The 14,273-nt window shown below is 48.9% G+C and overlaps 1 long non-coding RNA gene across 1 annotated transcript; it reads right to left on the bottom strand.

Annotated features, from left to right (window-relative positions):
- Positions 1 to 9,445: 9,445 nt before the first annotated feature.
- On the bottom strand, positions 9,446 to 11,944 carry LOC141578502 (uncharacterized). Its single transcript, XR_012508884.1, has 4 exons — positions 11,811 to 11,944; positions 10,345 to 10,443; positions 9,599 to 9,659; positions 9,446 to 9,486 (listed from the first exon to the last, which is right to left on the bottom strand). It is a non-coding gene; the product is annotated as an uncharacterized LOC141578502 (long non-coding RNA).
- Between the last annotated feature and the right edge of the window lie 2,329 nt (positions 11,945 to 14,273).

Raw genomic sequence — 14,273 nt, 5'->3', positions numbered from 1 at the left:
CCACGGTGTGCCATGAGACCGACCAGCAGTTCTGACAGCTTCCAGGGCAGGCCCGACCCGGCGCAGGGTTTGGGACAAACACAACATACGCACTCTGATGCGCATCGGAATTCCCCCGCAGGGAACGAGGCATTTTCACGGCGGGCTCTTTCCCTTCCAGCCTCTATTCCCTACTACAAACGCACCATCTCTGAGAGCCAGGCTTTTCTGCCCAGAGTACAACTGGAGGCAGCCGCCAAGACACACTTACCTCCCGAGAAATGACAGTGACCGGCTGTGAAGTTTACCACAACCAGGAAGACTCAAAGATGCAAAAAGCACATCGTACAAAGTTGGAGGGAGGGCTTTGCCCCTTTTCCAGTTACCAAGATCTGAATGGACATACTAAACAGGAGAATCACCTGGCCTGAGCCGGGAAACCAGTCAAAAGAACGCCGACACAGAAATCCGTCTCAGTGACCCAGGAGCAACCCCAGGTGCAGGAGGTAAGGAAGGAGTCAGCGGAGCCTGGAAAAGTCATTTTGGAGCGAGGGCTCACCCTCCTCACGCTGTTTCGAGAAACCCACAGTCAAAGTCTGCGGGCCCCTGCTCCTAATCACTCCCTCATGGCTCCTGCACGCACCAGCCAAGGAGACGGGCTCCCGGGAGTAGCAGCCCACTGGCTCCTGGGCAAGAATTTGAGTCTGAAAAAGGCAGCGACACGCCACGCCAGACCCGTCACAGGACACACAGTCTGCAGACGAGGCCAGGAACGGCTGCCGGGAGAACGGGAACATCTCCTTTCCCAGGACGAGGTCCAACAGAGCATGACCATCTAACTTACCTGGGCCTCCGGGGCCGCCGCAGCTGGGCGGGCGCTGCCGGGCCACACCGGAGCCGCGCCAGGTCCAGCATCGGCTAAAAACCACAGAAAAGGATTGAGCATTAGGCTTTCCTGCGAAGACACTGCTGAAGCGAAACAAAATCTATGCGCCTTCCTTCCTTCCTTCCTTCCCCGTATCACACTCGTTTCTTGGAGGAACTGGATACTGACCCCAGGAACTCCTGCATGCTAAGCCCGCATTCTCTCTACTACTGAGCTACATATACCCTTCCATCCAGGGCACAATTGTTTCTAGGCACGAAGGACAAGGAATGCCAGCCAAGTTCACTGACTTACGCAGTGTATAATAAGCTCCGTGTGCTCCACCATCAGAGCTCAGTGTTTTATGATCCTTCAGCTCCTGCGGAGCCACTTCTACAGTCCCAGTAGCATACTCCGGTTTTGTAATTTCGCGCTTATCCGCCCCTTCCTAGGAACACAAAACAAGATAAATCAGGAACCGAACTTCAGATCATTTGCATACGCTTAATCAGCCTGGTAGACAACAGTTATTTACCGAAGCTATCAGAACATAAGCCCTATCATGGGAGAAGCTTGCGGTACAAGTAAAAGGCTGATTCTCCTCTCTGTTCTGCCAGAGGCACAGGATTCATGAAAACAAATCAGCAAAGAAATGTTTCAACAACTCTACAACTGACGTGAACGGGTACAGTAACGCCACAAAGGACAGGAGGGTCCGCTGCATGTGGATAGCTCAGGGAATGCTGGGAAGACCGCACTGTTTCATAAAAGAGAGATCCAGTGCAGAGGGGGGATGTGGAGGGGCTTTGGGGAAGGGCAGCCTGAGTAAAAGTAGCAGTTGGGAAACAGCGTAATGCATTAAGGGAACTAGTCCACTTTTACTGGTGGTGGAATGGGAAGACAAAACATGCTGCCTTGAAAATGAAACAACAATTAATTAATTTCAAGTGAGGACAGCTAAAACAAGAACCAACACCAAGATACACCTAACTTTCCCAGGGATGATTTTCTTTTCAATATCCTCTAATAAACTGTAAGGGAAAGACCCTGAAAAAAGAATGCCCACACAGACACTGGTTTCACTAGGTGAGTCTGGAAAATGAACACTAGTGCATTATCCAGTCCTACGGCATTTAGCACAGAATCACATCCTAAACTGTAAGTTAAAAGCATAAGTCAAAAATTCTCATCAGCAGATGCAAACGTGAAAATGCACACTCACACCAACCCCTGGTTTATGTCTCAGAATCCCCTGGTATTTATATAGTCATACAAGGACAATAACAACAAGAGACTGTACCTCATCCCAGGAAGATTCTCTTCCTCTCTCTTCTGTAAAGTGGCACACTGACACACCATCTGTAAAAGGTAGTTACAGGTACATTAATGAGAATATTCACGAATGTATATTAAAATAACCATGTGCGTCTATCTCCGTTCATGGATGTGTCAAAACAAAAGTGGCAGAAAAGACTTTCAAAGAGTTAGAGCATTTTCTGAAAAAAAAGCTTAAGTCACGGTTGGGATATATTTAAAACCAAGTAGTAAGAAGAAAACACGTAAAAAGAATGGATATGGAATTTGGGTTTGCGCACTATGTATTTCTAACATTTGAAGTTTGCTCTTGTTTTTGTTTTTTCTTTTCTTCTGTTTTTAAATGGAGGTACCGGGAATGAGCACACGGAATTCGGCATGCTAAGTAAGCAATCTATTTACCACTAAACTATGTCCTTCCCCGAGTCAACTAGCTTCTCGGCATAGATAAAATAGAATACAAAACACTCTTTCACGGTTCACTGCCTTACAAATCATGTTAGTTTGCTGAAGCGCAAAAGATCTTTGAGGCCTTCTTCCCCGTATCAAACGAAGTCTCTTATCAGAACGAGTGGGAGACAGGTCTCAGGACCCTTGACTGAACAGAACACAGGCCCCGAGTTCGGGTGTTTCTTCCATAACCGATCATCACCTGTGGAATTTCAGGGCTCCACTCACTGCAGACCGTGACAGGGGCGGGCTTGTCCTCCAGGGAGCCCGGAACGTGGTGTCTGTTGAAGGCCCGTGTGCAGAACCGACAGGTCTGCCCTCCGTCAGGGGACCCACTTTCCCTCTACAACAGACACCTCCCTCCCCAGGGCAGGACGGGGAAGACTCGGTCCATCAAGTGCGTCTGCTAAGGGACCAGAGGGACACGGCCGTGAGCCCAGTCACGGCCGCCCGTGCACGGGGAAGCCCCGGAGAGCGATCTGCCCTTCTTCTGCAGTGACTCAAGGAAGAAACAGAGGACTATGCTTTCCTCTTACTGAGTGGAGCAGCTGGCGGTGGGGGGCGAGTTTGCACAGGGCACCAAGGGGGACCAGGAGCAGGTGCCCAGGTGGGCGACGATGGGCCGCACCCGGGGCAGGCCACGCAGGCTGGTCCTCGGAAAGGTTGGGGCCCTCCGGCCCACGGGGTGACCTGCAGGACAGAAGGGCGGGCTGGGTTGGATGACAGACAAAAGCGCCAACACCGACAAGAGCCGAAACCCAACGCAGCAGCCGTCGGCACCGGTCACCGTCACCTCCACCGGGTGCCCAGAGAGCAGCACGGTGCCACAAGCTCCGCCCAGCCCTCTGGGGCCTGCCTGCAGCCTGGGCCGCACAGGGGGACACGGGGATACGACCCTGAAGCCGCACGTCGCCGCCGCCGCTGTCTCCAAGTGGAGGAAGCCAAGGGTCCTCCTGCCCGAGAGGCTGCACACAGAGCTTCCAGCACACGGGCAAACTAGCGCCTTCCCAACAGCCAGCCGCTCTGGGCGGGACGGCTCCTCCCCGCCACCTTCCCCAGCTCCACGCAAGCTTGCCCGGCGCGGACCAGGAACACGGATATGGGACTGACGTGAAGAGATCATTGTCCACACGAGCAAGCAGAGCCGCACCAGGGTCACCACTCTGCCTGCAGGGCTCTGGCTGCAGGACCCTGCCAGGCCCTCTCTGGGCCCTCCTCACAAAGGGCCCTCCTCCGCACCACAGGGGCTGCCCCTGGGCGCAAAGAGCCCTGGGTAGCTGGGCATCCCGGTGTCCTGCGGCGGAGCTGGCCAAGGGCTCCTGAGGGGACAAGGCTATCCTCAGAAGGGGCTCAGGCTCCGCTACAATCATCCCTATCCTCAGGGATGTCTGGATTTTACGTTCACTGCGGAACGCAACCTACCTGCGTGCTGCGGGAGAGTGACGTGGGGAGTCTCAACCCCACACCTGACACCAAAGGCACTGTACCAGCTCGTGCGCAAAACCCCACGGTGTGCCATGAGACCGACCAGCAGTTCTGACAGCTTCCAGGGCAGGCCCGACCCGGCGCAGGGTGGGGGACAAACACAACATACGCACTCTGGTGCGCATCGGAATTCCCCCGCAGGGAAGGAGGCATTTTAACGGCGGGCTCTTTCCCTTCCAGCCTCTATTCCCTACTACAAACGCACCATCTCTGAGAGCCAGGCTTTTCTGCCCAGAGTACAACTGGAGGCAGCGGCCAAGACACACTTACCTCCCGAGAAAAGACAGTGACCGGCTGTGACGTTTACCACACCCAGGAAGACCCAAAGTTGCACAAAGCACACCGTACAAAGCTGGAGGGAGGGCTTTGCCCCTTTTCCAGTTACCAGGTTCTGAATGGAAATTCTAAACAGGAGAATCACCCGGCCTGTGCCGGGAAACCAGTCAAAAGAACGACGACACAGAAATCCGTCTCAGTGACCCAGGAGCAACCACAGGTGCAGGAGGTCAGGAAGGAGTCTGCCGAGCCAGGAGAAGTCAGTTTGGAGCGAGGGCTCACCCTCCTCACGCTGTTTCGAGAAAACCACAGTCAATGTCTGCGGGCCCCTGCTCCTAAGCACTCCCTCATGGCTCCTGCACGCACCAGCCAAGGAGACGGGCTCCCGGGAGAAGCAGCCCACTGGCTCCTGGGCAAGAGTTTTGAGTCTGAATAAGGCAGCGACACGCCACGCCATACACGTCACAGGACACACAGTCTGCAGACGAGGCCAGGAACGGCTGCTGGGAGAACGGGAAGATCTCCTTTCCCAGGACGAGGTCCAACAGAGCATGACCACCTCACTTACCTGGGCCTCCGGGGCCGCCGCAGGTGGGCGGGCGCTGCCGGGCCACACCGGAGCCGCGCCAGGTCCCGCGTCGGCTAAAAACCACATAAAAGGATGGAGGATTAGGCTTTCCTGCGAAGACACTGCTGAAGCGAAACAAAATCTATGCGCCTTCCTTCCTTCCTTCCTTCCCCGTATCACACTCGTTTCTTGGAGGAACTGGATACTGACCCCAGGAACTCCTGCATGCTAAGCCCGCATTCTCTCTACTGCTGAGCTACATATACCCTTCCATCCAGGGCACAATTCTTTCTTGGCACGAAGGACAAGGAATGCCAGCCACGTTCACTAAATTAAGCAGTGTATAATAAGCTCCGTGTGCTCCACCATCAGAGCTCAGTGTTTTATGATCCGTCAGCTCCTGCGGAGCCACTTCTACAGTCCCAGTAGCATACTCCGGTTTTGTAATTTCGCGCTTATCCGCCCCTTCCTAGGAACACAAAACAAGATAAATCAGGAACCGAACTTCAGATCATTTGCATACGCTTAATCAGCCTGGTAGACAACAGTTATTTACCGAAGCTATCAGAACATAAGCCCTATCATGGGAGAAGCTTGCGGTACAAGTAAAAGGCTGATTCTCCTCTCTGTTCTGCCAGAGGCACAGGATTCATGAAAACAAATCAGCAAAGAAATGTTTCAACAACTCTACAACTGACGTGAACGGGTACAGTAACGCCACAAAGGACAGGAGGGTCCGCTGCATGTGGATAGCTCAGGGAATGCTGGGAAGACCGCACTGTTTCATAAAAGAGAGATCCAGCGCAGAGGGGGGATGTGGAGGGGCTTTGGGGAAAGGCAGCCTGAGTAAAAGTAGCAGGTGGGAAACAGCGTAAGGCATTAAGGGAACTAGACCACTTTTACTGGTGGTGGAATGGGAAGACAAAACATGCTGCCATGAAAATTGAACATCACTTAATTAATTTCAAGTCAGGATGGCTAAAACAAGAACCAAATCCAAGATACACCTAACTTTCCCAGGGATGAATTTCTTTTCAATATCCTCTTATAAACCTTAAGGGAAAGACCCTGAAAAGAAGAATGCCCACACAGACACTGGTTTCACTAGGTGAGTCTGGTAAATGAACACAAGTGCATTATCCAGTCCTACGGCATTAAGCACAGAATCACATCCTAAACTGTAAGTTAAAAACATAAGTCAAAAATTCTCATCAGCAGATGCAAACGTGAAAATGCACACTCACACCAACCCCCGGTTTATGTCTCAGAATCCCCTGGTACTTATATAGTCACACAAGGACATTAACAACAAGAGACTGTACCTCATCCCAGGAAGATTCTCTTCCTCTCTCTTCTGTAAAGTGGCACACTGACACACCATCTGTAAAATGTAGTTACAGGTACATTAATGAGAATATTCACGAATGTATATTAAAACCACCATGTGCGTCTATCTCCGTTCGTGGATGTGTCAAAACAAAAGTGGCAGAAAAGACTTTCAAAGAGTTAGAGCATTTTCTTAAAAAAAAATGCTTAAGTCACGGTTGGGATATATTTCAAACCAAGTAGTAAGAAGAAAACTCGTAAAAATCATGGATATGGAATTTGGGTTTGCGCAATATGTATTTCTAACATTTGAAGTTTGCTCTTGTTTTTGTTTTTTCTTTTCTTCTGTTTTTAAATGGAGGTACCGGGAATGAGCACACGGAATCCGGCATGCTAAGCAAGCATTCTATTTACCACTAACCTATGTCCTTCCCTGAGTCAACTAGCTTCTCGGCATAGATAAAATAAAATACAAAACACTCTTTCACGGTTCACTGCCTTAGAAAACATGTTAGTTTGCTGAAGCGCAAAAGATCTTTGAGGCCTTCTTCCCCGTATCACACAAAGTCTCACATCAGACCGAGTGGGAGACAGGTCTCCGGACCCTTGACTGAAGAGACCACAGGCCCCGGTTTCGGGTGTTTCTTCCATAACCGATCATCGGCTGTGGAAGTTCAGGGCTCCACTTGCTGCAGACAGTGACAGGGGCGGGCTTGTCCTCCAGGGAGCCCGGAACGTGGTGTCTGTTGTAGGCCCGTGTGCAGAACCGATACGTCTGCCCTCCTTCAGAGGGCCCTCTTTCCCTCTACAACAGACACCTCCCTCCCCAGGGCAGGACGGGGAAGACTCGGTCCATCTAGTGCGTCTGCTAAGGGACCAGAGGGACACGGCCGTGAGCCCAGTCACGGCCGCCCGTGCACGGGGAAGCCCCGGAGAGCGATCTGCCCTTCTTCTGCTGTGACTCAAGGAAGAAACAGAGGACTATGCTTTCCTCTTACCGAGCGGAGCATCTGGCGGTGGGGGCAAGGTTGCACAGGGCACCAAGGGGGACCAGGAGCAGGTGCCCAGGTGGGCGATGACGGGCCGCACCCGGGGCAGGCCACGCAGGCTGGTCCTTGGAAAGATTGTGGCCCTCTGGCCCACGGGGTGACCTGCAGGACAGAAAGGAGGGCTTGGTTGGATGACAGACAAAAGCGCCAAAACCGACAAGAGCCGAAACCCAACGCAGTATTCGTCGGCACCTTGCACCCTCCCCTGCTCTTTGTGCCCAATTGGCAGCTACACTGCATGCTCTCCTTCAGCCCTGGGCCTCCCTGCATCCTGGGCTGCTCAGTAAAGTTTGGCGATAAAATACTTTTACCAAACTTCACTGTGATGACTGGGCATACTTTTCCCCTAATTCCCAATCCACAGGCAAAGCCAGGAATTGTTTGTTCAAAAAGAAAATGCTAGTTCCAGAGATTATTCAATACAAAATGACCACCACAACACAACTGAGTAAAATTACTTACTTTGGTTTCATCTTACTCCTGAGCCGGAAAGGTGGTTCCATTCCTAACAGGGTTGCCATCCCTCTGTGAAGCTGTAAATGGAGAGCAGCGCTGAAGGCGTATTCTATCTGACAGATGCCGTGTGGGGTAAGCACGAGCCGAGCCCTCCGTGCCCTCCTCCAAGAGCTCTCACTTCCGCCCACGCCCTTGTCTCTTCACAGAGGCCGCAGGTCTCCTTCTCACCTCAGTTTTCCACGAGGACGAGGGGAGACTGTACCCCTGTCCCATGACGAGGACACCACAGGGCCTTGATTCAGGTGTTTTCATAGCTAATCACCCTGGATGTGGTCTCAGTGCCCAGATCCCTGTCAACCAACACTTACACACTGGACTCACATCACACTTCAGGGCAAATCAGTCTGTATACAGATTATACATTAAAGTAAGAAGGGTCTTTCATAGGAAGAGTATCAACAACCCCTGACTGTGAGCTCCACCTCTTCCTCCTCAGCCTGTTGGTAAACTGTTAAAAGACTTCTCTCTGACAGCGCATGTCTTGTATAAGTGACCAGATGTCACGTAAACATTTATGAAAGAAGCCTCAATGACTCATGTTGTAATAATTGGCAAAAGAATGGTGAGTTACATGGAGTAGCTGGTGGGAGACTTTAGAGTTACACGTTAACTCTGGGAGAGGGAGGCTATGTAGTCATGTCACTTACTAACTGGCTACTCTAGGTCACTGTGCAAGCTTTTTTATAAGAACGAAGGGACCTGCAAAATTAGTGAAGAAATGCCTGCTGCCTTAAAGCAGATCTTGAATAGAATATTTATCCACCAAGGCAAATGAAGAAAAATGTTTTTCTCGTTATGACATACTGCCTTCATTCTAAAACGTCATCCATGTTATTTTCCTGAAATGAGAAGAAAATTCAGCCTTCAAAACCGTGTCCAGGCGGGAAGAGAGGGCTGACACTCATGTCTTCTAGTGCACAGAATCCAGCCATGCCAGCCACGCCAGGCAACCAAGAGACTGGGGGGCGGCCCGCAGTCCCTGGAGGGGCATGAGCTCCACCACTCACAGGGGACAGAGCCCTGCTGGCTGATAGCATGTAAAGAAAACAGCATCTTGTCACCCAGCTGTGAAACTGTTCCCCACAGTGAGTGTGTGGTGTGGTGTCCAGGAAACCCGACAACTACCCATGGGGAAAAGCAGCCCACTGGGCAGCTCCTGCTGCAGAAATGGAGCTGCCGCACTTCACAGTGCGCTCCTTACCTCTCAGGGGAGGTTGCAGCCTGTACGGTCCTCCTGGGGTGGGCTCCTGCCTCATGTATTCCTCTGCCTGCCTCCATCTGCAGATTGCATTCAATCTTATAGATAAAGAATGGCTTCAATACAAATTACACCACCAATTCCTCTACTAGGCACAAAACAACCAGTCCTTAAAAATCTCAAAACACCCGTAAAAATGTGTCAAAATTCTGTACCTCTGTTTCAGGTGGGCAACTTCCCTTCTCAGCTCAGAGGATTTTTCCCTTCTCAGGTCAGAGTTTTCCCTTCTCAGGTCAGAGTTTTCCCTTCTCAATTCAGAGATTTCCCTCTCCAGCTCCTGAGCCCTGAGCTGTGTGAGAAAAACACATCCACGTTCAGTTGTGGCCGACTGTGCACAAAGGGAAGGAAGGAAACAAATTCTTACCGAGCTGTCTTGGGCCTTCTTCTCGGCAAGAGTGACCTGAAAAAGTCAACACATCAAGAAACACCCCATGGCTAGGGGTTCTCAGGGCCACAATAACTGTCTGCATCAGGTGCTGAGGACTCGGTGTGTCAGGAGGAAGGCAGGTTACCTGGTGTCTCCAAATGATCTCTGCTTCCCGCATTTGCCCGTGACATTCTTCAAGTCTTATCCTATGAGTTACAAATTGTTCCATCAGAGAAGACACAATGCTGGGTATGCTGTTAAATAATCTGCCCCAGTCCATGTTATCTGCATTGCACACTCACACACATCATCTCACCACTCAAGACACACTGCACACGGCTGCAGAAGCACAGCAGTTGCAAAGCTGTCGCTGCAGCCACTCCTTCCGTCACTGTTACTGAACGCCTGCCCGGTTCTGCGCTGACACATTTCCCCCTCCCGTTCTCAGCATTTCCCTCACGTGTCCTGTGCTGAGCATCTTTCATCACAAAGCTTGATTCTTCCTTTCCTTACATCCTGACCCTACTTCTTACACCTGGGTCTCCCCAGCAGCACGGGAATGTGTATTGGTCCGACTGACGCTACACTAAACTGCTATCCTCAGGGTGAGAACGGTTTATAGCACCTTCAGAAACATCTCTGTGAACCGTCTCTCCTCTCAGTCTGGCCAGCACTGGGACCAGGAAATTCTTAGTAACTTAATACTTTTTAAAGTTAAACGTTTAACTTAACATATGTAAAACTTAACACTTTTCCTCCTGTGTGAAGCCATGTATACAAATGTCTTTTGTTTGGGTCAGTTTATGATATTGTGTCTAAACATTTTAGAAAAGTTTTCAAAAAATCCAACAGGTGTTGTCAGAGCCGCAGGTGCAGAGGAGCTGAACTCACTTGTACCATCTTGTCTCCTCTTCAGCCAATTTTGCCTCCTCCTTTGCTGCCAACAGCTGCTGCTTTCCCACCAGCTCACATCCATTCATGTCCACCTTCCTGAGAGGGGAAAGAAACTCTGAAATTCTGCCAGTTTCCCTCCCAGAAACTGGAAGGGAAGAATTCCATGTTCCTTTCGCCCTGCCCCATAAATGCTCAGGCTGATAAATACACAGGAAAGAATTAAAGTACCCCCACTAATAAATATGAAAAAGCTACACTCAGGCCTCTGGCAAGTGTTTGGTATCTGGGCTTCCCTTCAGCGTCCCCACCCCTAATCATTTATGCATAAACACACAGGAAAAGCCCACGTGAGGTGTGCTCTGTGCCCCCCCCACCAGGCTTAGGCTCCTGTGCCTGGGACAGCGCGAGCTCACTGTGTTTCAACGTGGGAATCAGGGTCTGACCAAGTCATCACAACCAAACACATTAGGGTAAAGCAAGCGTTCATGACTTGTTTGATTTCTCCCACAGAGAGCCCAGATTTCAGTCAAAACCTGGAGCAAAACCTGATCCTTTAGGAAATATAAGGAAATGTTTTTGAAAGCGGGTTAATGGGTGTGATGTCCATGACCTCTCCCTGAGAATGACAGGAAACTCTGGACAAATTATGAAATCCATGATCAAATGTACCAAATTGCTAACAAGCCAGAAAGGGACATGAGGCCAAGATGGAGAAGAAGAAAGCCCAGGACTGGGCCCACCTTCCCCGGGGGTCATCCGGTAACTGCAGAGGAAACCACTGAGATGCAGAGCAGCCCGGCAGCCGGTGCCCCCTATGCACAGGCACCGCAGTCAGGCAGCTGGAGCTCACTGTCCGTCAGCGAAGGTGATCCCTAGAGAGACCCACAGGACTTAGCTGGGATCCACGAGAGCTACATGCCAGAAACAAAGGTGGACAGGAGACACACGGGCCTCACGAAAGCTGGCTGCACTGACTGATCTCAGCTGCTAACCGGGTTAACAGGATGTAGCGCTGCTGGCGCCCTGACCACCTGCCAGCTGTAATGCCCACCTTCTCTGCAGCAAGTTAACCTCACACGAGGCCTCAAATTTTCTCTATTTTCTACCCAATGTCTAGAGTTTATTAAAAATGATAGACACATGGCAGGTCATGACACTTTGATGTGGTTGAAACCTAAGGACAATAAAAATGGACCTAGGGGGATCCAGATAATGAAGTGACTAAATCTGGTCCAAGAACCCGCTAAAATCTCAAACTAAATACAAACAAGACTCTGGTAACCAGTTAGAATGAACAGAAGCAGCAGATTACAGAAATCAAGGTCGAAAAATAAATGCACATCTGTACTGATTGAATATGGTAAAGAAAATATGGTGGTAAGTATTCTGAAATGTATTACAATATCCACATAACTCCACACATTCATTCACACATTGTCATAATTAACACGGGAATGTCTTACCCTTCAGTGTCCATAGATCTCTGTCCACTGATTTCATCAAGGACGCGTACTTTCTTCACCTGCCTTTGGAAACCGTCTTCCTCACGTTCTTTCAGAGATCCCGATGCAGCATGGTGGTCTTGCATTTTCTTTTTACCCTCTATAAACATAAAACAACTGGCTTTGTGTGTGTACATGTGCACTCAAGAGCTTGGCTGTGCTGGGGAGTGGAGAAAGGAGAGAATTCTGAAGGCAGGAATCCCCTTTTTACCTTCCCAGTGCAAATTCATTGCTATTACAGGCATGTTTCATTTTATTGCCCTCCCTGGTAATGTATATTTTTAAACAATTGAAGATTTGTAACAACCCTGAGTACAGCAATTCCATTGGTGACATTTTTTTCTGGCAGCATTTGCTCATTTCTTATCTCTGTGTCACATTTTTGTAGTTTCTGAAATATTTGGTTCTTTATCATTTTAATTAAAACAGGCATGACATTCCTTTAAGGCAAAGCCTAATCCAGCGGAAGTCCCTAGTTCTCAGCAATTCTATAAACCCTGAGAGAGGTGAAGAGGCTTCAGAAGAAAAGTGTGAAGCCAGCAGGGGTTGGCCCATGAAGTTTAAGGCAAGATTCCATCTCCACTGCATACCTGTGCAAGGTAAGGCGGGAAGAGCTGACCCAGAGGCTGCTGCAAGTGCTCCAGGAGATGAAGCTAAGGCAGCTAATGAAGGTGGCTGCACTAAACAACAGGTTTTCAATGCAGAGAACTGCAAGGGGAGGCCACCCAGCACCATCACAGCTGGAGAGAAGTCAGCGCCTGGCATCAAGGCTTCAATGGACAGGCTGATTTTTCCATTAGCGGCTAACAAAGACAATATTCATTTAACATTATGAAAATCCTATGTCCCATGAGAATCAAGTGAAATCTACTCTGTGCTCTATAAATAGAACAAAGCCTGAATGACAGCACATCTATTTACAACATGAATATTTTAGCCCATTGTTGAGACCTACTGCTCAGAAAACAAAACAAAACACACAAAAAAAATTCTTTCAAAATATTACTGCTCATGGACAATGCACAAGTCATCCAGGAGCTCTGATGGAGATGCATGAGATGAATGCTGTTTCCATGCTTAACATGACATCTATTCTGCAGCCCATGAATCAGGAGTAATTATGACTTTCAAGTCTTATTATTTAAGAAATACATTTTGGAAGGCTTTAGCTGCCATAGACAGTGACACCAATGATGGGTCTGGGCAAATGAATGGAAAATTTTCTGGAAAGGATTCACCATTTTACATGCCATTAAGAACATTCGTGATTCATGGGAAGAAGTCAAAATATCAACATGAACTGGGGTTTGGAAGGAATTGATTCCAATCCTGATGTGTGACTTTGAGGGGCTCAAGAATTCAGTGCAGGAAGGAGCTGCAGATGTGCTGAAAATAGCAGGAGAACTAGAGTTACAAGTGGAGCCTGAAGATATGATTGATTGGCTGCAACCTCATGATAAAATGTGCATGAATGAGGAGCTGCTTCTTATGGACAAGCAAAGAAATTGGTTTCTTGAGATGGAATCTACTGGTGAAGATGCTGTGAAGAAGGTTGAAATAACAAAGGACTTAGAGGAGCGTATGAACTTAGCTGATAAATTACCACAGGGTTTGAGAGGAATGACTCCAATTTGGAAAGAATTTCTACTGTGTGTAAAATGTGTCAAATTGCCTGTGAAAGAGGACTTGTTCCTGAAAGGAAGAGAGAATCCTGTCACAAACTTCATTGTGGTCTTATGTTAAGAAATTGCAAAAGCCACACCGATCTTCAGCAACTGCCACAATGACCAGTCAGCAGCCACCAATGTTAATTCAAGACCATCCACCAAAATGACTGTAACTCAATAAAAAAAAAGTTAAAAAAAAGACCATCCACCAACAAAAAGATTAAACCTCACTAAAGGCTCCAATGATGGCTAGCAGTTTTTAGTAATAAAGAGTATTTTCATTAAGTTATGAACATTGGGGTTTTTAGACACAGTGGTATTGCTCACTTAATAGACTACAGTATAGTGCAAACTTAACTGTTCTTTGCACTGGAAAACCAAAAAAAAAACCCAAAAAAATAAGTTATTTGACTCTCTTTATTATATTTATTTTATTCTAGGGGTCTAGACCTGAAGCCACAACATCTCCCAGGAATCCTATATGTAAGGTTTTCTTCCCAACAAGCAACATACCTTGCAGGCTGCAGTCCCCTGTTGTCACAGCTCGCTGCATCGAATCCTCAGATCTGGTCTTCGAAACACCTGGCTGTAAGATAGATATGAGAAGACATTCAAGAAGTACTGATCCACAGCAATGTGCACATACTTAACATGAGAGGAATCATACGCTTGGAATCAGCTAAGATGGGCCATCTGCTTTCCGTGTGTTACAGCACAATTAAACACTGACACAGTGATGCTCGGTTCTCTGAGGTAA

Source organism: Camelus bactrianus, chromosome 8 (assembly GCF_048773025.1).
Source record: "Camelus bactrianus isolate YW-2024 breed Bactrian camel chromosome 8, ASM4877302v1, whole genome shotgun sequence".
In the NCBI taxonomy this organism is placed as follows: Eukaryota; Metazoa; Chordata; class Mammalia; order Artiodactyla; family Camelidae; genus Camelus; species Camelus bactrianus.
This window is presented reverse-complemented; position numbering and strand designations above follow the sequence as displayed.